General features: G+C 46.8%; 1 protein-coding gene and 1 long non-coding RNA gene across 8 annotated transcripts in view; one reads left to right on the plus strand and one right to left on the minus strand.

Moving 5' to 3' along the window:
- Positions 1-25,219, plus strand: part of phf11 (PHD finger protein 11) — a 375,863-nt gene that overhangs the window by 132,668 nt on the left and 217,976 nt on the right. The gene's annotated exons all lie outside the window — the stretch shown is intronic.
- On the minus strand, positions 470-9,600 carry LOC132393094 (uncharacterized). The gene is made up of 3 exons (XR_009511745.1): positions 8,073-9,600; positions 5,471-5,997; positions 470-4,729 (listed from the first exon to the last, which is right to left on the minus strand). It is a non-coding gene; the product is annotated as an uncharacterized LOC132393094 (long non-coding RNA).

A 25,219-nucleotide genomic window follows, 5' to 3' on the forward strand; every position in this document is an offset into this window, starting at 1 on the left:
ACTGAATAAGTCCTTCCATCACCTCCCACTCACTGAATAAGTGATGCCATCACATCCCACTCACTGAATAAGTCATCCCATCACCTCCCACTCACTGAATAAGTCATCCCATCACCTTCCACTCACTGAATAAGTCCTTACATCACCTTCCACTCACTGAATAAGTCCTTCCATCACATCCCACTCACTGAATAAGTCATCCCATCACCTTCCACTCACTGAATAAGTCATCCCATCACCTCCCACTCACTGAATAAGTCATCCCATCACCTCTCACTCACTGAATAAGTCATCCCATCACCTCCCACTCACTGAATAAGTCATCCCATCACTCCCACTCACTGAATAAGTCCTCCCATCACCTCCCACTCACTGAATAAGTACTCCCATCATCTCTCACTCACTGAATAAGTCATTCCATCACCTTCCAGTCACTGAATAAGTCATCCCATCACCTCCCACTCACTAAATAAGTCCTTCCATCAGCTCAAACTCACTGAATAAGTCATCCCATCACCTCCCACTCACTGAATAAGTCCTCCCATCACCTTCCAGTCACTGAATAAGTCATCCCATCACCTTCCACTCACTGAATAAGTCATCCTATCACCTCCCACTCACTGAATAAGTCCTCCCATCACCGTCCTGTCACTGAATAAGTCATCCCATCACCTTCCACTCACTGAATAAGTCCTTCCATGAACTTCCACTCACTGAATATGTCGTCCCATCATCTTCCACTCACTGAATAAGTCCTTCCATCACCTTCCACTCACTGAATAAGTCCTCCCATCATCTCCCACTCACTGAAGAAGTCCTCCCATCAACTCCCACTCACTGAAGAAGTCATCGCATCACCTCCCACTCACTGAATAAGTCATCCCATCACCTTCCACGCTCTGAATAAGTCATGCCATCACCTCCCACTCACTGAATAAGTCATCCCATCACCTTCCAGTCACTGAATAAGTCATCCTATCTGCTCCCACTCACTGAATAAGTCATCCCATCACCTCCCACTCACTGAATAAGTCATCCCATCACCTCCCACTCACTGAAGAAGTCATCGCATCAATTCCCACTCACTGAAGAAGTCCTCCCATCACCTTCCACTCACTGAATAAGTCATCCTATCTGCTCCCACTCACTGAATAAGTCATCCCATCACCTCCCACTCACTAAATAAGTCATCCCATCACCTCTCACTCACTGAATAAGTCATCCCATCACCTCCCACTCACTGAATAAGTCATCCCATCACTCCCACTCACTGAATAAGTCCTCCCATCACCTCCCACTTACTGAATACGTCCTCCCATCATCTCTCACGCACTGAATAAGTCATTCCATCACCTTCCAGTCACTGAATAAGTCATCCCATCACCTCCCACTCACTGAATAAGTCCTTCCATCAGCTCCTACTCACTGAATAAGTCATCCCATCACCTCCCACTCACTGAATAAGTCCTCCCATCACCTTCCGGTCACTGAATAAGTCATCCCATCACCTTCCACTCACTGAATAAGTCCTTCCATCAACTTCCACTCACTGAATAAGTCATCCCATCACCTCCCACTCACTGAATAAGTCCTCCCATCACCTTCCAGTCACTGAATAAGTCATCCCATCACCTTCCACTCACTGAATAAGTCCTTCCATCATCTTCCACTCACTGAATAAGTCCTTCCATCACCTTCCACTCACTGAATAAGTCCTCCAATCATCTCCCACTCACTGAAGAAGTCCTCCCATCACCTCCCACTCACTGAGGAAGTCATCGCATCACCTCCCATTCACTGAATAAGTCCTCCCATCACCTTCCACTCACTGAATAAGTCATCATATCATCTCCCACTCACTGAACAAGTCCTTCCATCACCTTCCACTCACTGAATAAGTCATCCCATCACCTCCCACTCACTGAATAAGTCATCCCATCACCTCCCACTCTCTGAACAAGTCATCCCATCACCTCCCACTCACTGAAGAAGTCATCGCATCACCTCCCACTCACTGAATAAGTCATCCCATCACCTTCCACTCAATGAATAAGTCATCCCATCACCTCCCACTCACTGAAGAAGTCCTCCCATCACCTCCCACTCACTGAAGAAGTCATCGCATCACCTCCCACTCACTGAATAAGTCATCCCATCACCTTCCACTCACTGAATAAGTCATCCCATCACCTTCCACTCACTGAATAAGTCATCCCATCACCTCCCACTCACTCAATAAGTCATCCCATCACCTTCCACTCACTGATTAAGTCCTCCCATCACCTCCCACTCACTGAATAAGTCCTTCCATCACCTCCCACTCACTGAATAAGTCCTTCCATCACCTCCCACTCACTGAATAAGTCATCGCATCACCTCCCACTCACTGAATAAGTCATCCCATCACCTTCCACTCACTGAATAAGTCATCCCATCACCTTCCACTCACTGAATAAGTCATCCCATCACCTCCCACTCACTGAATAAGTCATCCCATCACCTTCCACTCACTGAATCATTCATCCCATCACCTCCCACTCACTGAATAGGTCATCCCATCACCTTCCACTCTCTGAATAAGTCATCCCATCACCTTCCACTCACTGAATAAGTCATCCCATCACCTCCCACTCACTGAATAAGTCATCCCATCACCTCCCACTCACTGAATAAGTCATTCCATCACCTCCCACTCACTGAATAAGTCCTCCCATCACCTTCCTGTCACTGAATAAGTCATCACATCACCTCCCACTCACTGAATAAGTCATCACATGACCTCCCACTCACTGAATAAGTCATCCCATCATCTCCCACTCACTGAATAAGTCATCCCATCACCTCCTATTCACTCAATAAGTCATCCCATCACCTTCCACTCACTGATTAAGTCATCCCATCACCTTCCTCTCACTGAATAAGTCATCCCATCATCTCCCATTCGCTGAATATGTCCTCCCATCATCTTCCACTCACTGAATAAGTCCTCCCATCACCTTCCAGTCACTGAATAAATCATCCCAGCACCTTCCACTCACTGAATAAGTCCTCCCATCATCTCCCACTCACTGAATAAATCATACCATCACCTTCCACTCACTGAATAATTCCTTCCATCACCTCCCACTCACTGAATAAGTCATCCCATCACCTTCCACTCACTGAATAAGTCATCCCATCACCTCCCACTCACTGAATAAGTCATCCCATCACCTCTCACTCACTGAATAAGTCATCCCATCACCTCCCACTCACTGAATAAGTCATCCCATCATCTCTCACTCACTGAATAAGTCATTCCATCACCTTCCAGTCACTGAATAAGTCCTCCCATCACCTTCCAGTCACTGAATAAGTCATCCCATCACCTTCCACTCACTGAATAAGTCCTTCCACCAACTTCCACTCACTGAATAAGTCATCCCATCACCTCCCACTTACTGAATAAGTCCTCCCATCACCTTCCAGTCACTGAATAAGTCATCCCATCACCTTCCACTCACTGAATAAGTCCTTCCATCAACTTCCACTCACTGAATATGTCGTCCCATCATCTTCCACTCACTGAATAAGTCCTTCCATCACCTTCCACTCACTGAATAAGTCCTCCAATCCTCTCCCACTCACTGAAGAAGTCCTCCCATCACCTCCCACTCACTGAAGAAGTCATCTCATCACCTCCCACACACTGAATAAGTCCTCCCATCACCTTCCACTCACTGAATAAGTCATCCTATCATCTCCCACTCACTGAATAAGTCATCCCATCACCTCCCACTCACTGAATAAGTCATCCCATCACCTCCCACTCACTGAATAAGTCATCCCATCACCTCCCACTCACTGAATAAGTCATCCCATCACTCCCACTCACTGAATAAGTCCTCCCATCACCTTCCAGTCACTGAATAAATCATCCCATCACCTTCCACTCACTGAATAAGTCCTTCCATCAACTTCCACTCACTGAATGTCATCCCATCACCTCCCACTCACTGAATAAGTCCTCCCATCACCTTCCAGTCACTGAATAAGTCATCCCATCACCTTCCACTCACTGAATAAGTCCTTCCATCAACTTCCACTCACTGAATATGTCGTCCCATCATCTTCCACTCACTGAATAAGTCCTTCCATCACCTTCCACTCACTGAATAAGTCCTCCAATCATCTGCCACTCACTGAAGAACTCCTCCCATCACCTCCCACTCACTGAGGAAGTCATCGCATCACCACCCATTCACTGAATAAGTCCCCCCATCACCTTCCACTCACTGAATAAGTCATCCTATCATCTCCCACTCACTGAATAAGTCCTCCCATCACCTTCCAGTCACTGAATAAGTCATCCCATCATCTTCCAATCACTGAATAAGTCCTCCCATCACCTTCCACTCACTGAATAAGTCCTTCCATCACCTTCTACTCACTGAATAAGTCATCCCATCACCTCCCACTCACTGAATAAGTCATCCCATCACCTCCCACTCTCTGAATAAGTCATCCCATCACCTCCCACTCACTGAAGAAGTCATCGCATCACCTCCCACTCACTGAATAAGTCATCCCATCACCTTCCACTCACTGAATAAGTCCTCCCATGACCTTCCACTCACTGAATAAGTCGTCCCATCACCTCCCACTCACTGAAGAATTCCTCCCATCACCTCCCACTCACTGAAGAAGTCATCGCATCACCTCCCACTCACTGAATAAGTCATCCCATCACCTCCCACTCACTGAATAAGTCATCCCATCACCTCCCACTCACTGAATAAGTCATCCCATCACCTCCCACTCACTCAATAAGTCATCCCATCACTCCCACTCACTGAATAAGTCCTCCCATCACCTTCCAGTCACTGAATAAATCATCCCATCACCTTCCACTCACTGAATAAGTCCTTCCATCAACTTCCACTCACTGAATGTCATCCCATCACCTCCCACTCACTGAATAAGTCCTCCCATCACCTTCCAGTCACTGAATAAGTCATCCCATCACCTTCCACTCACTGAATAAGTCCTTCCATCAACTTCCACTCACTGAATATGTCGTCCCATCATCTTCCACTCACTGAATAAGTCCTTCCATCACCTTCCACTCACTGAATAAGTCCTCCAATCATCTGCCACTCACTGAAGAACTCCTCCCATCACCTCCCACTCACTGAGGAAGTCATCGCATCACCACCCATTCACTGAATAAGTCCCCCCATCACCTTCCACTCACTGAATAAGTCATCCTATCATCTCCCACTCACTGAATAAGTCCTCCCATCACCTTCCAGTCACTGAATAAGTCATCCCATCATCTTCCAATCACTGAATAAGTCCTCCCATCACCTTCCACTCACTGAATAAGTCCTTCCATCACCTTCTACTCACTGAATAAGTCATCCCATCACCTCCCACTCACTGAATAAGTCATCCCATCACCTCCCACTCTCTGAATAAGTCATCCCATCACCTCCCACTCACTGAAGAAGTCATCGCATCACCTCCCACTCACTGAATAAGTCATCCCATCACCTTCCACTCACTGAATAAGTCCTCCCATGACCTTCCACTCACTGAATAAGTCGTCCCATCACCTCCCACTCACTGAAGAATTCCTCCCATCACCTCCCACTCACTGAAGAAGTCATCGCATCACCTCCCACTCACTGAATAAGTCATCCCATCACCTTCCACTCACTGAATAAGTCATCCCATCACCTTCCACTCACTGAATAAGTCATCCCATCACCTCCCACTCACTCAATAAGTCATCCCATCACCTCCCACTCACTGAAGAATACCTCCCATCACCTCCCACTCACTGAAGAAGTCATCGCATCACCTGCCACTCACTGAATAAGTCATCCCATCACCTTCCACTCACTGAATAAGTCATCCCATCACCTCCCACTCACTGAATAAGTCATCCCTTCATCTCTCACTCACTGAATAAGTCCTCCCATCACCTTCCACTCACTGAATAAGTCATCCCATCACCTCCCACTCACTGAAGAATTCCTCCCATCACCTCCCACTCACTGAAGAAGTCATCGCATCACCTCCCACTCACTGAATAAGTCATCCCATCACCTTCCACTCACTGAATAAGTCATCCCATCACCTTCCACTCACTGAATAAGTCATCCCATCACCTCCCACTCACTCAATAAGTCATCCCATCACCTCCCACTCACTGAAGAATTCCTCCCATCACCTCCCACTCACTGCAGAAGTCATCGCATCACCTCCCACTCACTGAATAAGTCATCCCATCACCTTCCACTCACTGAATAAGTCATCCCATCACCTCCCACTCACTGAATAATTCATCCCATCATCTCTCACTCACTGAATAATTCATCCCATCACCTCCCACTCACTGAATAAGTCCTCCCATCACCTTCCAGTCACTGAATAAGTCCTCCCATCATCTTCCACCCACTGAATAAGTCCTCCCATCACCTTCCAGTCACTGAATAAGTCATCCCATCATCTCCCACTCACTGAATACGTCCTCCCATCACCTTCCAGTCACTGAATAAGTCCTCCCATCATCTTCCACTCACTGAACAAGTCAGCCCATCACCTCCCACTCACTGAATAAGTCCTTCCATCAGCTCCCACTCACTGAATAAGTCATCCCATCACCTCCCACTCACTGAATAAGTCCTCCCATCACCTTCCAGTCACTGAATAAGTCATCCCATCACCTTCCACTCACTGAATAAGTCCTTCCATCAACTTCCACTCACTGAATGTCATCCCATCACCTCCCACTCACTGAATAAGTCCTCCCATCACCTTCCAGTCACTGAATAAGTCATCCCATCACCTTCCACTCACTGAATAAGTCCTTCCATCAACTTCCACTCACTGAATATGTCGTCCCATCATCTTCCACTCACTGAATAAGTCCTTCCATCACCTTCCACTCACTGAATAAGTCCTCCAATCATCTGCCACTCACTGAAGAACTCCTCCCATCACCTCCCACTCACTGAGGAAGTCATCGCATCACCACCCATTCACTGAATAAGTCCCCCCATCACCTTCCACTCACTGAATAAGTCCTCCCATTACCTCCCACTCTCTGAATAAGTCATCCCATCACCTCCCACTCACTGAGGAAGTCATCCCATCACCTACCACTCACTGAATAAGTCCTCCCATCACCTTCCCGTCACTGAATAAGTCATCCCATCATCTGCCACTCACTGAATAAGTCATCCCATCATCTCCCACTCACTGAATAAGTCCTCCCATCATCTTCCACTCAATGAATAAGTCCTCCCATCACCTTCCACTCACTGAATAAGTCCTTACATCACCTCCCACTTACTGAATAAGTCATCCCATCACCTCCCACTCACTGAATAAGTCCTCCCATCACCTTCCATTCACTGAATAAGTCATCCCATCATCTCCCACTCACTGAATAAGTCATCCCATCATCTCCCACTCACTGAATGAGTCCTCCCATCACCTTCCACTCACTGAATGAGTCCTCCCATCACCTTCCACTCATTGAATAACTCCTCCCATCACCTTCCACTCACTGAATATGTCCTCTCATCACCTTCCAGTCACTGAATAAATCATCCATTCATCTTCCAGTCACTGAATAAATCATCCCATCACCTCCCACTCACTGAATAAGTCATCCCATCACCTTCCACTCACTGAATAAGTCCTTCCATCACCTCCCAATCACTGAATAAGTCCTTCCATCACCTCCCACTCACTGAATAATTCATCCTATCACCTCCCACTCACTGAATAAGTCATCCCATCACCTCCCAGTCACAGAATAATTCCTCCCATCACCTCCCACTCACTGAAGAAGACCTCCCATCACCTTCCAGTCACTGAAGAAGTCATCCCATCATCTTCCTCTCACTGAATAAGTCCTCCCATCACCTTCCAGTCACTGAATAAGACCTTCCATCAACTTCCGCTCACTGCATAAGTCATCCCATCACCTCCCACTCACTGAATAATTCCTCCCATCACCTTCCAGTCCCTGAATAAGTCCTCCCATCATCTCCCACCCACTGTAGAAGTCCTCCCATCACCTCCCACTCACTGAAGAAGTCATCGCATCACCTCCCACTCACTGAATAAGTCCTCCCATCACCTCCCAATCACTGAATAAGTCATCCTATCACCTTCCACTCACTGAATAAGTCCTTCCATCACCTCCCACTCACTGAATGTCCTCCCATGACCTTCCAGTCACTGAATAAGTCATCCCATTATCTCCCACTCACTGAATAAGTCCTTCCATCACCTCCCACTCACTGAATAAGACATCCCATCACCTCCCACTCACTGAATAAGTCCTCCCATCATCTCCCACTCACTGAATAAGTCCTCCCATCATCTTCCACTCACTGAATAAGTCATCGCATCATCTCCCACTCACTGAATAAGTCCTCCCATCACCTCCCACTCACTGAATAAGTCCTCACATCACCTTCCACTCACTGAATACGTCCTCCCATCACCTCCCAATCACTGAATAAGTCATCCAATCACCTCCTACTCACTGAATAAGTCATCACATCACCTTCCACTCACTGAATAAGTCCTTCCATCACCATCCACTCACTGAATAAGTCCTTCCATCACCTTCCACTCACTGAACAAGTCCTCCCATCACCCCCCACTCACTGAATAAGTCATCCTATCACCTTCCACTCACTGAATAAGTCCTCCCATTACCTCCCACTCTCTGAATAAGTCATCCCATCACCTCCCACTCACTGAGGAAGTCATCCCATCACCTACCACTCACTGAATAAGTCCTCCCATCACCTTCCCGTCACTGAATAAGTCATCCCATCATCTGCCACTCACTGAATAAGTCATCCCATCATCTCCCACTCACTGAATAAGTCCTCCCATCACCTTCCACTCACTGAATAAGTCCTTACATCACCTCCCACTTACTGAATCAGTCATCCCATCACCTCCCACTCACTGAATAAGTCCTCCCATCACCTTCCATTCACTGAATAAGTCATCCCATCATCTCCCACTCACTGAATAAGTCATCCCATCATCTCCCACTCACTGAATGAGTCCTCCCATCACCTTCCACTCACTGAATGAGTCCTCCCATCACCTTCCACTCATTGAATAACTCCTCCCATCACCTTCCACTCACTGAATAAGTCCTCTCATCACCTTCCAGTCACTGAATAAATCATCCATTCATCTTCCAGTCACTGAATAAATCATCCCATCACCTCCCACTCACTGAATAAGTCATCCCATCACCTTCCACTCACTGAAGAAGTCCTTCCATCACCTCCCAATCACTGAATAAGTCCTTCCATCACCTCCCACTCACTGAATAATTCATCCTATCACCTCCCACTCACTGAATAAGTCATCCCATCACCTCCCAGTCACTGAATAATTCCTCCCATCACCTCCCACTCACTGAAGAAGACCTCCCATCACCTTCCTGTCCCTGAATAAGTCCTCCCATCATCTCCCACTCACTGTAGAAGTCCTCCCATCACCTCCCACTCACTGAAGAAGTCATCGCATCACCTCCCACTCACTGAATAAGTCATCCCATCACCTTCCACTCACTGAATAAGTCATCCCATCACCTTCCACTCTCTGAATAAGTCATCCCATCATCTCCCACGCACTGAATAAGTCATCCCATCAACTCCCACTCACTGAATAAGTCCTCCCATCACCTTCCACTCACTGAATAAGTCCTCCCATCATCTCCCACTCACTGAATAAGTCCTCCCATCACCTTCCAGTCACTGAATAAATCATCCCATCACCTTCCACTCTCTGAATAAGTACTCCCATCATCTCCCACTCACTGAATAAGTCATCCCATCACCTCCCACTCACTGAATAAATCATACCATCACCTTCCACTCACTGAATAAGTCCTTCCATCACCTCCCACTCACTGAATAAGTCATCCCATCACCTTCCACTCACTGAATAAGTCATCCCATCACCTCTCACTCACTGAATAAGTCATCCCATCACCTCCCACTCACTGAATAAGTCATCCCATCACTCCCACTCACTGAATAAGTCCTCCCATCACCTCCCACTCACTGAATAAGTACTCCCATCATCTCTCACTCACTGAATAAGTCATTCCATCATCTTCCAGTCACTGAATAAGTCATCCCATCACCTCCCACTCACTGAATAAGTCCTTCCATCAGCTCCCACTCACTTAATAAGTCCTCCCATCACACCCCACTCAATGAATAAGTCATCCTATCACCTTCCACTCACTGAATAAGTCCTCCCATCACATCCCACTCTCTGAATAAGTCATCCCATCACCTGCCACTCACTGAGGAAGTCATCCCATCACCTACCACTCACTGAATAAGTCCTCCCATCACCTACCAGTCACTGAATAAGTCATCCCATCATCTGCCACTCACTGAATAAGACATCCCATCATCTCCCACTCACTGAATAAGTCCTCCCATCATCTTCCACTCAATGAATAAGTCCTCCCATCACCTTCCACTTACTGAATAAGTCCTTACATCACCTCCCACTTACTGAATAAGTCATCCCATCGCCTCCCACTCACTGAATAAGTCCTCCCATCACCTTCCATTCACTGAATAAGTCATCCCATCATCTCCCACTCACTGAATAAGTCATCCCATCATCTCCCACTCACTGAATGAGTCCTCCCATCACCTTCCACTCACTGAATGAGCCCTCCCATCACCTTCCACTCATTGAATAACTGCTCCCATCACCTTCCACTCACTGAATAAGTCCTCTCATCACCTTCCAGTCACTGAATAAATGATCCCATCATCTTCCAGTCACTGAATATATCATCCCATCACCTCCCACTCACTGAATAAGTCATACCATCACCTTCCACTCACTGAATAAGTCCTTCCATCACCTCCCACTCACTGAATAATTCCTCCCATCACCTCCCACTCAGTGAAGAAGACCTCCCATCACCTTCCAGTCACTGAAGAAGTCATCCCATCATCTTCCACTCACTGAATAAGTCCTCCCATCATCATCCACTCTCTGAATATGTTATCCCATCTCCTTCCACTCACTGAATAACTCATCCCATCACCTCCCACTCACTGAATAAGTACTCCCATCATCTCTCACTCACTGAATAAGTCATTCCATCATCTTCCAGTCACTGAATAAGTCATCCCATCACCTCCCACTCACTGAATAAGTCCTTCCATCAGCTCCCACTCACTTAATAAGTCCTCCCATCACACCCCACTCAATGAATAAGTCATCCTATCACCTTCCACTCACTGAATAAGTCCTCCCATCACATCCCACTCTCTGAATAAGTCATCCCATCACCTGCCACTCACTGAGGAAGTCATCCCATCACCTACCACTCACTGAATAAGTCCTCCCATCACCTACCAGTCACTGAATAAGTCATCCCATCATCTGCCACTCACTGAATAAGACATCCCATCATCTCCCACTCACTGAATAAGTCCTCCCATCATCTTCCACTCAATGAATAAGTCCTCCCATCACCTTCCACTCACTGAATAAGTCCTTACATCACCTCCCACTTACTGAATAAGTCATCCCATCGCCTCCCTCTCACTGAATAAGTCCTCCCATCACCTTCCATTCACTGAATAAGTCATCCCATCATCTCCCACTCACTGAATAAGTCATCCCATCATCTCCCACTCACTGAATGAGTCCTCCCATCACCTTCCACTCACTGAATGAGCCCTCCCATCACCTTCCACTCATTGAATAACTGCTCCCATCACCTTCCACTCACTGAATAAGTCCTCTCATCACCTTCCAGTCACTGAATAAATGATCCCATCATCTTCCAGTCACTGAATATATCATCCCATCACCTCCCACTCACTGAATAAGTCATCCCATCACCTTCCACTCACTGAATAAGTCCTTCCATCACCTCCCACTCACTGAATAATTCCTCTCATCACCTCCCACTCAGTGAAGAAGACCTCCCATCACCTTCCAGTCACTGAAGAAGTCATCCCATCATCTTCCACTCACTGAATAAGTCCTCCCATCATCTTCCACTCTCTGAATATGTTATCCCATCTCCTTCCACTCACTGAATAACTCATCCCATCATCTCCCACTCACTGAATAAGTCCTTCAATCACCTTCTACTCACTGAATGTCCTCCCATCACCTCCCACTCACTGAGTAAGTCCTCCCATCACCTTCCACTCACTGAATAAGTCCTCCCATCATCTCGCACTCACTGAATAAGTCCTCCCATCATCTCCCACGCACTGAATAAGTCATCCCATCAACTCCCACTCACTGAATAAGTCCTCCCATCACCTTCCACTCACTGAATAAGTCCTCCCATCATCTCCCACTCACTGAATAAGTCATCCCATCACCTCCCACTCACTGAATAAGTCATCCCATCACTCCCACTCACTGAATAAGTCCTCCCATCACCTCCCACTCACTGAATAAGTACTCCCATCATCTCTCACTCACTGAATAAGTCCTCCCATCACCTTCCAGTCACTGAATAAGTCATCCCATCACCTTCCACTCACTGAATAAGTCCTTCCATCAACTTCCACTCACTGAATAAGTCATCCCATCACCTCCCACTCACTGAATAATTCCTCCCATCACCTTCCAGTCACTGAATAAGTCATCCCATCACCTTCCACTCACTGAATAAGTCGTCCCATCATCTTCCACTCACTGAATAAGTCCTTCCACCACCTTCCACTCACTGAATAAGTCCTCCCATCATCTTCCACTCAATGAATAAGTCCTCCCATCACCTTCCACTCACTGAATAAGTCCTTACATCACCTCCCACTTACTGAATAAGTCATCCCATCACCTCCCACTCACAGAATAAGTCCTCCCATCACCTTCCATTCACTGAATAAGTCATCCCATCACCTTCCAGTCACTGTATAAATCATCCCATCACCTTGAACTCACTGAATAAGTCCTTCCATCACCTCCCAATCACTGAATAAGTCCTTCCATCACCTCCCACTCACTGAATAATTCATCCTATCACCTCCCACTCACTGAATAAGTCATCCCATCACCTCCCAGTCACTGAATAATTCCTCCCATCACCTCCCACTCACTGAAGAAGACCTCCCATCACCTTCCAGTCACTGAAGAAGTCATCCCATCATCTTCCACTCACTGAATAAGTCCTCCCATCACCTTCCAGTCACTGAATAAGACCTTCCATCAACTTCCACTCACTGAATAAGTCATCCCATCACCTCCCACTCACTGAATAATTCCTCACATCACCTTCCAGTCCCTGAATAAGTCATCCCATCACCTTCCACTCACTGAATAAGTCCTTCCATCAACTTCCACTCACTGAATATGTCGTCCCATCATCTTCCACTCACTGAATAAGTCCTTCCATCACCTTCCACTCACTGAATAAGTCCTCCCATCATCTCCCACTCACTGTAGAAGTCCTCCCATCACCTCCCACTCACTGAAGAAGTCATCGCATCACCTCCCACTCACTGAATAAGTCATCCCATCACCTTCCACTCACTGAATAAGTCATCCCATCACCTTCTACTCTCTGAATAAGTCATCCCATCACCTCCCACTCACTGAATAAGTCATCCCATCACCTTCCAGTCACTGAATAAGTCATCCCATCATCTCCCACTCACTGAATAAGTCCTCCCATCATCTCCCACTCACTGAAGACCTCCCATCACCGTTCAGTCACTGAAGAAGTCATCCCATCATCTTCCACTCACTGAATAAGTCCTCCCATCATCTTCCACTCACTGAATAGGTTATCCCATCTTCTTCCACTCACTGAATAAGTCATCCCATCATCTCCCACTCACTGAATAAGTCCTTCAATCACCTTCTACTGACTGAATGTCCTCCCATCACCTCCCACTCACTAAGTCCTCCCATCACCTTCCACTCACTGAATAAGTCCTCCCATCATCCCCCACTCACTGAATAAGTCCTCCCATCATCTCCCACGCACTGAATAAGTCATCCCATCAACTCCCACTCACTGAATAAGTCCTCCCATCACCTTCCAGTCACTGAATAAGTCCTACCATCACCTTCCAGTCACTGAATATGTCCTACCATCACCTCCCAATCACTGAATAAGTCATCCTATCACCTTCCACTCACTGAATAAGTCCTTCCATCACCTCCCACTCACTGAATAAGTCCTCCCATGACCTTCCAGTCACTGAATAAGTTATCCCATTATCTCCCACTCACTGAATAAGTCCTTCCATCACCTTCCACTCACTGAATAAGACATCCAATCACCTCCCACTCACTGAAGAAGTCCTCCCAACATCTTCCACTCAGTGAATAAGTCATCCCATCATCTCCCACTCACTGAATAAGTCCTCCCATCATCTTCCACTCACTGAATAAGTCCTCCCATCACTTTCCACTCACTGAATAAGTCCTCCCATCATCTCCCACTCACTGATTAAGTCCTCCCATCATCTCCCACTCACTGAATAAGTCCTCCCATCATCTCCCACTCACTGAATAATTCCTCCCATCATCTCCCACTCACTGAATAAGTCCTCCCATCACCTCCCACTCACTGAATAAGTCCTCACATCACCTTCCACTCACTGAATACGTCCTCCCATCACCTCCCAATCACTGAATAAGTCATCCAATCACCTCCTACTCACTGAATAAGTCATCACATCACCTTCCACTCACTGAATAAGTCCTTCCATCACCTTCCACTCACTGAATAAGTCCTTCCATCACCTTCCACTCACTGAACAAGTCCTCCCATCACCCCCCACTCACTGAATAAGTCATCCTATCACCTTCCACTCACTGAATAAGTCCTCCCATCACCTCCCACTCTCTGAATAAGTCATCCCATCACCTCCCACTCACTGAGGAAGTCATCCCATCACCTACCACTCACTGAATAAGTCCTACCATCACCTTCCCGTCACTGAATAAGTCATCCCATCATCTCCCACTCACTGAATAAGTCCTTTAATAACCTTCTACTGACTGAATGTCCTCCCATCACCTCCCACTCACTAAGTCCTCCCATCACCTTCCACTCACTGAATAAGTCCTCCCATCATCCCCCACTCACTGAATAAGTCCTCCCATCATCTCCCACGCACTGAATAAGTCATCCCATCAACTCCCACTCACTGAATAAGTCCTCCCATCACCTTCAACTCACTGAATAAGTCCTCCCATCATCTCCCACTCACTGAAGAAGTCCTCCCATCACCTCCCACTCACTGAAGAAGTCATCGCATCACCTCCCAATCACTGAATAAGTCATCCCATCACCTCCCACTCACTGAATAAGTCATCCCATCACCTTCCACTCACTGAATAAGTCATCCCATCATCTCCCACTCACTGAATATGTGCTCCCATCATCTTCCACTCACTGAATAAGTCCTCCCATCACCTTCCACTCATTGATTGTCGTCCCATCACCTTCCAGTCACTGAATAAGCCCTCCCATCATCTTCCACCCACTGAATATGTCCTCCCATCATCTTCCACTCACTGAATAAGTCCTCCCATCACCTTCCACTCATTGATTGTCCTCCCATCACCTTCCACTTACTGAATAAGTCCTCCCATCATCTCCCACTCACTGAAGAAGTCCTCCCATCACCTCCCACTCACTGAAGAAGGCATCGCATCACCTCCCACTCACTGAATAAGTCATCCCATCACCTTCCACTCACTGAATAAGTCATCCCATCACCTTCCACTCACTGAATAAGTCATCCCATCATCTCCCACTCACTGAATATGTCATCCCATCATCTTCCAGTCACTGAATAAGCCCTCCCATCATCTTCCACCCACTGAATATGTCCTCCCATCATCTTCCACTCACTGAATAAGTCCTCCCATCACCTTCCACTCATTGATTGTCCTCCCATCACCTTCCACTTACTGAATAAGTCCTCCCATCATCTCCCACTCACTGAAGAAGTCCTCCCATCACCTCCCACTCACTGAAGAAGGCATCGCATCACCTCCCACTCACTGAATAAGTCATCCCATCACCTTCCACTCACTGAATAAGTCGTCCCATCACCTTCCACTCACTGAATAAGTCATCCCATCATCTCCCACTCACTGAATATGTCATCCCATCATCTTCCACTCACTGAATAAGTCCTCCCATCAACTTCCACTCACTGAATAAGTCCTCCCATCACCTTCCACTCACTGAATAAGTCCTCCCATCATCTTCCACTCAATGAATAAGTCCTCCCATCATCTCCCACTCACTGAAGACCTCCCATCACCGTTCAGTCACTGAAGAAGTCATCCCATCATCTTCCACTCACTGAATAAGTCCTCCCATCATCTTCCACTCACTGAATAGGTTATCCCATCTTCTTCCACTCACTGAATAAGTCATCCCATCATCTCCCACTCACTGAATAAGTCCTTCAATCACCTTCTACTGACTGAATGTCCTCCCATCACCTCCCACTCACTAAGTCCTCCCATCACCTTCCACTCACTGAATAAGTCCTCCCATCATCCCCCACTCACTGAATAAGTCCTCCCATCATCTCCCACGCACTGAATAAGTCATCCCATCAACTCCCACTCACTGAATAAGTCCTCCCATCACCTTCAACTCACTGAATAAGTCCTCCCATCATCTCCCACTCACTGAATAAGTCCTCCCATCACCTTCCAGTCACTGTATAAATCATCCCATCACCTTCCACTCACTGAATAAGTCCTCCCATCACCTTCCAGTCACTGTATAAATCATCCCATCACCTTGAACTCACTGAATAAGTCCTTCCATCACCTCCCAATCACTGAATAAGTCCTTCCATCACCTCCCACTCACTGAATAATTCATCCTATCACCTCCCACTCACTGAATAAGTCATCCCATCACCTCCCAGTCACTGAATAATTCCTCCCATCACCTCCCACTCACTGAAGAAGACCTCCCATCACCTTCCAGTCACTGAAGAAGTCATCCCATCATCTTCCACTCACTGAATAAGTCCTCCCATCACCTTCCAGTCACTGAATAAGACCTTCCATCAACTTCCACTCACTGAATAAGTCATCCCATCACCTCCCACTCACTGAATAATTCCTCACATCACCTTCCAGTCCCTGAATAAGTCATCCCATCACCTTCCACTCACTGAATAAGTCCTTCCATCAACTTCCACTCACTGAATATGTCGTCCCATCATCTTCCACTCACTGAATAAGTCCTCCCATCATCCCCCACTCACTGAATAAGTCCTCCCATCATCTCCCACGCACTGAATAAGTCATCCCATCAACTCCTACTCACTGAATAAGTCCTCCCATCACCTTCCAGTCACTGAATAAGTCCTACCATCACCTTCCAGTCACTGAATATGTCCTACCATCACCTCCCAATCACTGAATAAGTCATCCTATCACCTTCCACTCACTGAATAAGTCCTTCCATCACCTCCCACTCACTGAATAAGTCCTCCCATGACCTTCCAGTCACTGAATAAGTTATCCCATTATCTCCCACTCACTGAATAAGTCCTTCCATCACCTTCCACTCACTGAATAAGACATCCAATCACCTCCCACTCACTGAAGAAGTCCTCCCAACATCTTCCACTCAGTGAATAAGTCATCCCATCATCTCCCACTCACTGAATAAGTCCTCCCATCATCTTCCACTCACTGAATAAGTCCTCCCATCACTTTCCACTCACTGAATAAGTCCTCCCATCATCTCCCACTCACTGATTAAGTCCTCCCATCATCTCCCACTCACTGAATAAGTCCTCCCATCATCTCCCACTCACTGAATAATTCCTCCCATCATCTCCCACTCACTGAATAAGTCCTCCCATCACCTCCCACTCACTGAATAAGTCCTCACATCACCTTCCACTCACTGAATACATCCTCCCATCACCTCCCAATCACTGAATAAGTCATCCAATCACCTTCCACTCACTGAATAAGTCCTCCCATCACCTCCCACTCTCTGAATAAGTCATCCCATCACCTCCCACTCACTGAGGAAGTCATCCCATCACCTACCACTCACTGAATAAGACCTCCCATCACCTTCCCGTCACTGAATAAGTCATCCCATCATCTGCCACTCACTGAATACGTCATCCCATCATCTCCCACTCACTGAATAAATCCTCCCATCATCTTCCACTCAATGAATAAGTCCTCCCATCACCTTCCACTCACTGAATAAGTCCTTACATCACCTCCCACTTACTGAATAAGTCATCCCATCACCTCCCACTCACTGAATAAGTCCTCCCATCACCTTCCATTCACTGAATAAGTCATCCCATCATCTCCCACTCACTGAATAAGTCATCCCATCATCTCCCACTCACTGAATGAGTCCTCCCATCACCTTCCACTCACTGAATGAGTCCTCCCATCACCTTCCACTCATTGAATAACTCCTCCCATCACCTTCCACTCACTGAATAAGTCCTCTCATCACCTTCCAGACACTGAATAAATCATCCATTCATCTTCCAGTCACTGAATAAATCATCCCATCACCTCCCACTCACTGAATAAGTCATCCCATCACCTTCCACTCACTGAATAAGTCCTTCCATCACCTCCCAATCACTGAATAAGTCCTTCCATCACCTCCCACTCACTGAATAATTAATCCTATCACCTCCCACTCACTGAATAAGTCATCCCATCACCTCCCAGTCACTGAATAATTCCTCCCATCACCTCCCACTCACTGAAGAAGACCTCCCATCACCTTCCAGTCACTGAAGAAGTCATCCCATCATCTTCCACTCACTGAATAAGTCCTCCCATCACCTTCCAGTCACTGAATAAGACCTTCCATCAAATTCCACTCACTGAATAAGTCATCCCATCACCTCCCACACACTGAATAATTCCTCCCATCACCTTCCAGTCCCTGAATAAGTCATCCCATCACCTTCCACTCACTGAATAAGTCCTTCCATCAACTTCCACTCACAGAATAAGTCCTTCCATCACCTCCCACTCACTGAATAATTCATCCTATCACCTCCCACTCACTGAATAAGTCATCCCATCACCTCCCAGTCACTGAATAATTCCTCCCATCACCTCCCACTCACTGAAGAAGACCTCCCATCACCTTCCAGTCACCGAAGAAGTCATCCCATCATCTTCCACTCACTGAATAAGTCCTCCCATCACCTTCCAGTCACTGAATAAGACCTTCCATCAACTTCCACTCACTGAATAAGTCATCCCATCACCTCCCACTCACTGAATAATTCCTCACATCACCTTCCAGTCCCTGAATAAGTCATCCCATCACCTTCCACTCACTGAATAAGTCCTTCCATCAACTTCCACTCACTGAATATGTCGTCCCATCATCTTCCACTCACTGAATAAGTCCTTCCATCACCTTCCACTCACTGAATAAGTCCTCCCATCATCTCCCACTCACTGTAGAAGTCCTCCCATCACCTCCCACTCACTGAAGAAGTCATCGCATCACCTCCCACTCACTGAATAAGTCATCCCATCACCTTCCACTCACTGAATAGGTCATCCCATCACCTTCTACTCTCTGAATAAGTCATCCCATCACCTCCCACTCACTGAATAAGTCATCCCATCAACTTCCAGTCACTGAATAAGTCATCCCATCATCTCCCACTCACTGAATAAGTCCTCCCATCATCTCCCACTCACTGAAGACCTCCCATCACCGTTCAGTCACTGAAGAAGTCATCCCATCATCTTCCACTCACTGAATAAGTCCTCCCATCATCTTCCACTCACTGAATAGGTTATCCCATCTTCTTCCACTCACTGAATAAGTCATCCCATCATCTCCCACTCACTGAATAAGTCCTTCAATCACCTTCTACTGACTGAATGTCCTCCCATCACCTCCCACTCACTAAGTCCTCCCATCACCTTCCACTCACTGAATAAGTCCTCCCATCATCCCCCACTCACTGAATAAGTCCTCCCATCATCTCCCACGCACTGAATAAGTCATCCCATCAACTCCCACTCACTGAATAAGTCCTCCCATCACCTTCCAGTCACTGAATAAGTCCTACCATCACCTTCCAGTCACTGAATATGTCCTACCATCACCTCCCAATCACTGAATAAGTCATCCTATCACCTTCCACTCACTGAATAAGTCCTTCCATCACCTCCCACTCACTGAATAAGTCCTCCCATGACCTTCCAGTCACTGAATAAGTTATCCCATTATCTCCCACTCACTGAATAAGTCCTTCCATCACCTTCCACTCACTGAATAAGACATCCAATCACCTCCCACTCACTGAAGAAGTCCTCCCAACATCTTCCACTCAGTGAATAAGTCATCCCATCATCTCCCACTCACTGAATAAGTCCTCCCATCATCTTCCACTCACTGAATAAGTCCTCCCATCACTTTCCACTCACTGAATAAGTCCTCCCATCATCTCCCACTCACTGATTAAGTCCTCCCATCATCTCCCACTCACTGAATAAGTCCTCCCATCATCTCCCACTCACTGAATAATTCCTCCCATCATCTTCCACTCACTGAATAAGTCATCCCATCATCTCCCACTCACTGAATAAGTCCTCCCATCACCTCCCACTCACTGAATAAGTCCTCACATCACCTTCCACTCACTGAATACGTCCTCCCATCACCTTCCACTCACTGAATAAGTCCTTCCATCACCTTCCACTCACTGAACAAGTCCTCCCATCACCCCCCACTCACTGAACAAGTCATCCTATCACCTTCCACTCACTGAATAAGTCCTCCCATCACCTCCCACTCTCTGAATAAGTCATCCCATCACCTCCCACTCACTGAGGAAGTCATCCCATCACCTACCACTCACTGAATAAGTCCTCCCATCACCTTCCCGTCACTGAATAAGTCATCCCATCATCTGCCACTCACTGAATACGTCATCCCATCATCTCCCACTCACTGAATAAATCCTCCCATCATCTTCCACTCAATGAATAAGTCCTCCCATCACCTTCCACTCACTGAATAAGTCCTTACATCACCTCCCACTTACTGAATAAGTCATCCCATCACCTCCCACTCACTGAATAAGTCCTCCCATCACCTTCCATTCACTGAATAAGTCATCCCATCATCTCCCACTCACTGAATAAGTCCTCCCATCATCTCCCACTCACTGAATAATTCCTCCCATCATCTTCCACTCACTGAATAAGTCATCCCATCATCTCCCACTCACTGAATAAGTCCTCCCATCACCTCCCACTCACTGAATAAGTCCTCACATCACCTTCCACTCACTGAATACGTCCTCCCATCACCTTCCACTCACTGAATAAGTCCTTCCATCACCTTCCACTCACTGAACAAGTCCTCCCATCACCCCCCACTCACTGAATAAGTCATCCTATCACCTTCCACTCACTGAATAAGTCCTCCCATCACCTCCCACTCTCTGAATAAGTCATCCCATCACCTCCCACTCACTGAGGAAGTCATCCCATCACCTACCACTCACTGAATAAGTCCTCCCATCACCTTCCCGTCACTGAATAAGTCATCCCATCATCTGCCACTCACTGAATACGTCATCCCATCATCTCCCACTCACTGAATAAATCCTCCCATCATCTTCCACTCAATGAATAAGTCCTCCCATCACCTTCCACTCACTGAATAAGTCCTTACATCACCTCCCACTTACTGAATAAGTCATCCCATCACCTCCCACTCACTGAATAAGTCCTCCCATCACCTTCCATTCACTGAATAAGTCATCCCATCATCTCCCACTCACTGAATAAGTCATCCCATCATCTCCCACTCACTGAATGAGTCCTCCCATCACCTTCCACTCACTGAATGAGTCCTCCCATCACCTTCCACTCATTGAATAACTCCACCCATCACCTTCCACTCACTGAATAAGTCCTCTCATCACCTTCCAGACACTGAATAAATCATCCATTCATCTTCCAGTCACTGAATAAATCATCCCATCACCTCCCACTCACTGAATAAGTCATCCCATCACCTTCCACTCACTGAATAAGTCCTTCCATCACCTCCCAATCACTGAATAAGTCCTTCCATCACCTCCCACTCACTGAATAATTAATCCTATCACCTCCCACTCACTGAATAAGTCATCCCATCACCTCCCAGTCACTGAATAATTCCTCCCATCACCTCCCACTCACTGAAGAAGACCTCCCATCACCTTCCAGTCACTGAAGAAGTCATCCCATCATCTTCCACTCACTGAATAAGTCCTCCCATCACCTTCCATTCACTGAATAAGTCCTCCCATCATCTCCCACTCACTGAATAAGTCCTCCCATCATCTCCCACTCACTGAATAATTCCTCCCATCATCTTCCACTCACTGAATAAGTCATCCCATCATCTCCCACTCACTGAATAAGTCCTCCCATCACCTCCCACTCACTGAATAAGTCCTCACATCACCTTCCACTCACTGAATACGTCCTCCCATCACCTTCCACTCACTGAATAAGTCCTTCCATCACCTTCCACTCACTGAACAAGTCCTCCCATCACCCCCCACTCACTGAATAAGTCATCCTATCACCTTCCACTCACTGAATAAGTCCTCCCATCACCTCCCACTCTCTGAATAAGTCATCCCATCACCTCCCACTCACTGAGGAAGTCATCCCATCACCTACCACTCACTGAATAAGTCCTCCCATCACCTTCCCGTCACTGAATAAGTCATCCCATCATCTGCCACTCACTGAATACGTCATCCCATCATCTCCCACTCACTGAATAAATCCTCCCATCATCTTCCACTCAATGAATAAGTCCTCCCATCACCTTCCACTCACTGAATAAGTCCTTACATCACCTCCCACTTACTGAATAAGTCATCCCATCACCTCCCACTCACTGAATAAGTCCTCCCATCACCTTCCATTCACTGAATAAGTCATCCCATCATCTCCCACTCACTGAATAAGTCATCCCATCATCTCCCACTCACTGAATGAGTCCTCCCATCACCTTCCACTCACTGAATGAGTCCTCCCATCACCTTCCACTCATTGAATAACTCCTCCCATCACCTTCCACTCACTGAATAAGTCCTCTCATCACCTTCCAGACACTGAATAAATCATCCATTCATCTTCCAGTCACTGAATAAATCATCCCATCACCTCCCACTCACTGAATAAGTCATCCCATCACCTTCCACTCACTGAATAAGTCCTTCCATCACCTCCCAATCACTGAATAAGTCCTTCCATCACCTCCCACTCACTGAATAATTAATCCTATCACCTCCCACTCACTGAATAAGTCATCCCATCACCTCCCAGTCACTGAATAATTCCTCCCATCACCTCCCACTCACTGAAGAAGACCTCCCATCACCTTCCAGTCACTGAAGAAGTCATCCCATCATCTTCCACTCACTGAATAAGTCCTCCCATCACCTTCCAGTCACTGAATAAGACCTTCCATCAACTTCCACTCACTGAATAAGTCATCCCATCACCTCCCACACTCTGAATAATGCCTCCCATCACCTTCCAGTCCCTGAATAAGTCATCCCATCACCTTCCACTCACTGAATAAGTCCTTCCATCAACTTCCACTCACAGAATATGTCGTCCCATCATCTTCCACTCACTGAATAAGTCCTTCCATCACCTTCCACTCACTGAATAAGTCCTCCCATCATCTCCCACTCATTGTAGAAGTCCTCCCATCACCTCCCACTCACTGAAGAAGTCATCGCATCACCTCCCACTCACTGAATAAGTCATCCCATCACCTTCCACTCACTGAATAAGTCATCCCATCACCTTCCACTCTCTGAATAAGTCATCCCATCACCTCCCACTCACTGAATAAGTCATCCCATCACCTTCCAGTCACTGAATAAATCATCCCATCATCTCCCACTCACTGAATAAGGTCTGCCATCATCTCCCACTCACTGAAGACCTCCCATCACCGTTCAGTCACTGAAGAAGTCATCCCATCATCTTCCACTCACTGAATAAGTCCTCCCATCATCTTCCACTCACTGAATAGGTTATCCCATCTTCTTCCACTCACTGAATAAGTCATCCCATCATCTCCCACTCACTGAATAAGTCCTTCAATCACCTTCTACTGACTGAATGTCCTCCCATCACCTCCCACTCACTAAGTCCTCCCATCACCTTCCACTCACTGAATAAGTCCTCCCATCATCCCCCACTCACTGAATAAGTCCTCCCATCATCTCCCACGCACTGAATAAGTCATCCCATCAACTCCCACTCACTGAATAAGTCCTCCCATCACCTTCAACTCACTGAATAAGTCCTCCCATCATCTCCCACTCACTGAATAAGTCCTCCCATCCCCTTCCAGTCACTGTATAAATCATCCCATCACCTTCCACTGACTGAATAAGTCCTCCCATCATCTCCCACTCACTGAATAAGTCATCCCATCACCTCCCACTCACTGAATAAATCATACCATAACCTTCCACTCACTGAATAAGTCCTTCCATCACCTCCCACTCAGTGAATAAGTCATCCCATCACCTTCCACTCACTGAATAAGTCATCCCATCACCTCCCACTCACTGAATAAGTCATCCCATCATCTCTCACTCACTGAATAAGTCATCCCATCACTCCCACTCATTGAATAAGTCCTCCCATCATCTCTCACTCACTGAATAAGTCCTCCCATCACCTTCCAGTCACTGAATAAGTCATCCCATCACCTTCCACTCACTGAATAAGTCCTTCCATCAACTTCCACTCACTGAATAAGTCATCCCATCACCTCCCACTCACTGAATAATTCCTCCCATCACCTTCCAGTCACTGAATAAGTCATCCCATCACCTTCCACACACTGAATAAGTCGTCCCATCATCTTCCACTCACTGAATAAGTCCTTCCATCACCTTCCACTCACTGAATAAGTCCTCCCATCATCTCCCACTCACTGAAGAAGTCCTCCCATCACCTCCCACTCACTGAAGAAGTCATCGCATCACCTCCCACTCACTGAATAAGTCATCCCATCACCTTCCACTCACTGAATAAGTCATCCCATCACCTTCCACTCACTGAATAAGTCATCCCATCATCTCCCACTAACTGAATATGTCCTCCCATCATCTTCCACTCACTGAATAAGTCCTCCCAT

Source organism: Hypanus sabinus, chromosome 4, assembly GCF_030144855.1.
Source record: "Hypanus sabinus isolate sHypSab1 chromosome 4, sHypSab1.hap1, whole genome shotgun sequence".
NCBI classification, from domain to species: Eukaryota; Metazoa; Chordata; class Chondrichthyes; order Myliobatiformes; family Dasyatidae; genus Hypanus; species Hypanus sabinus.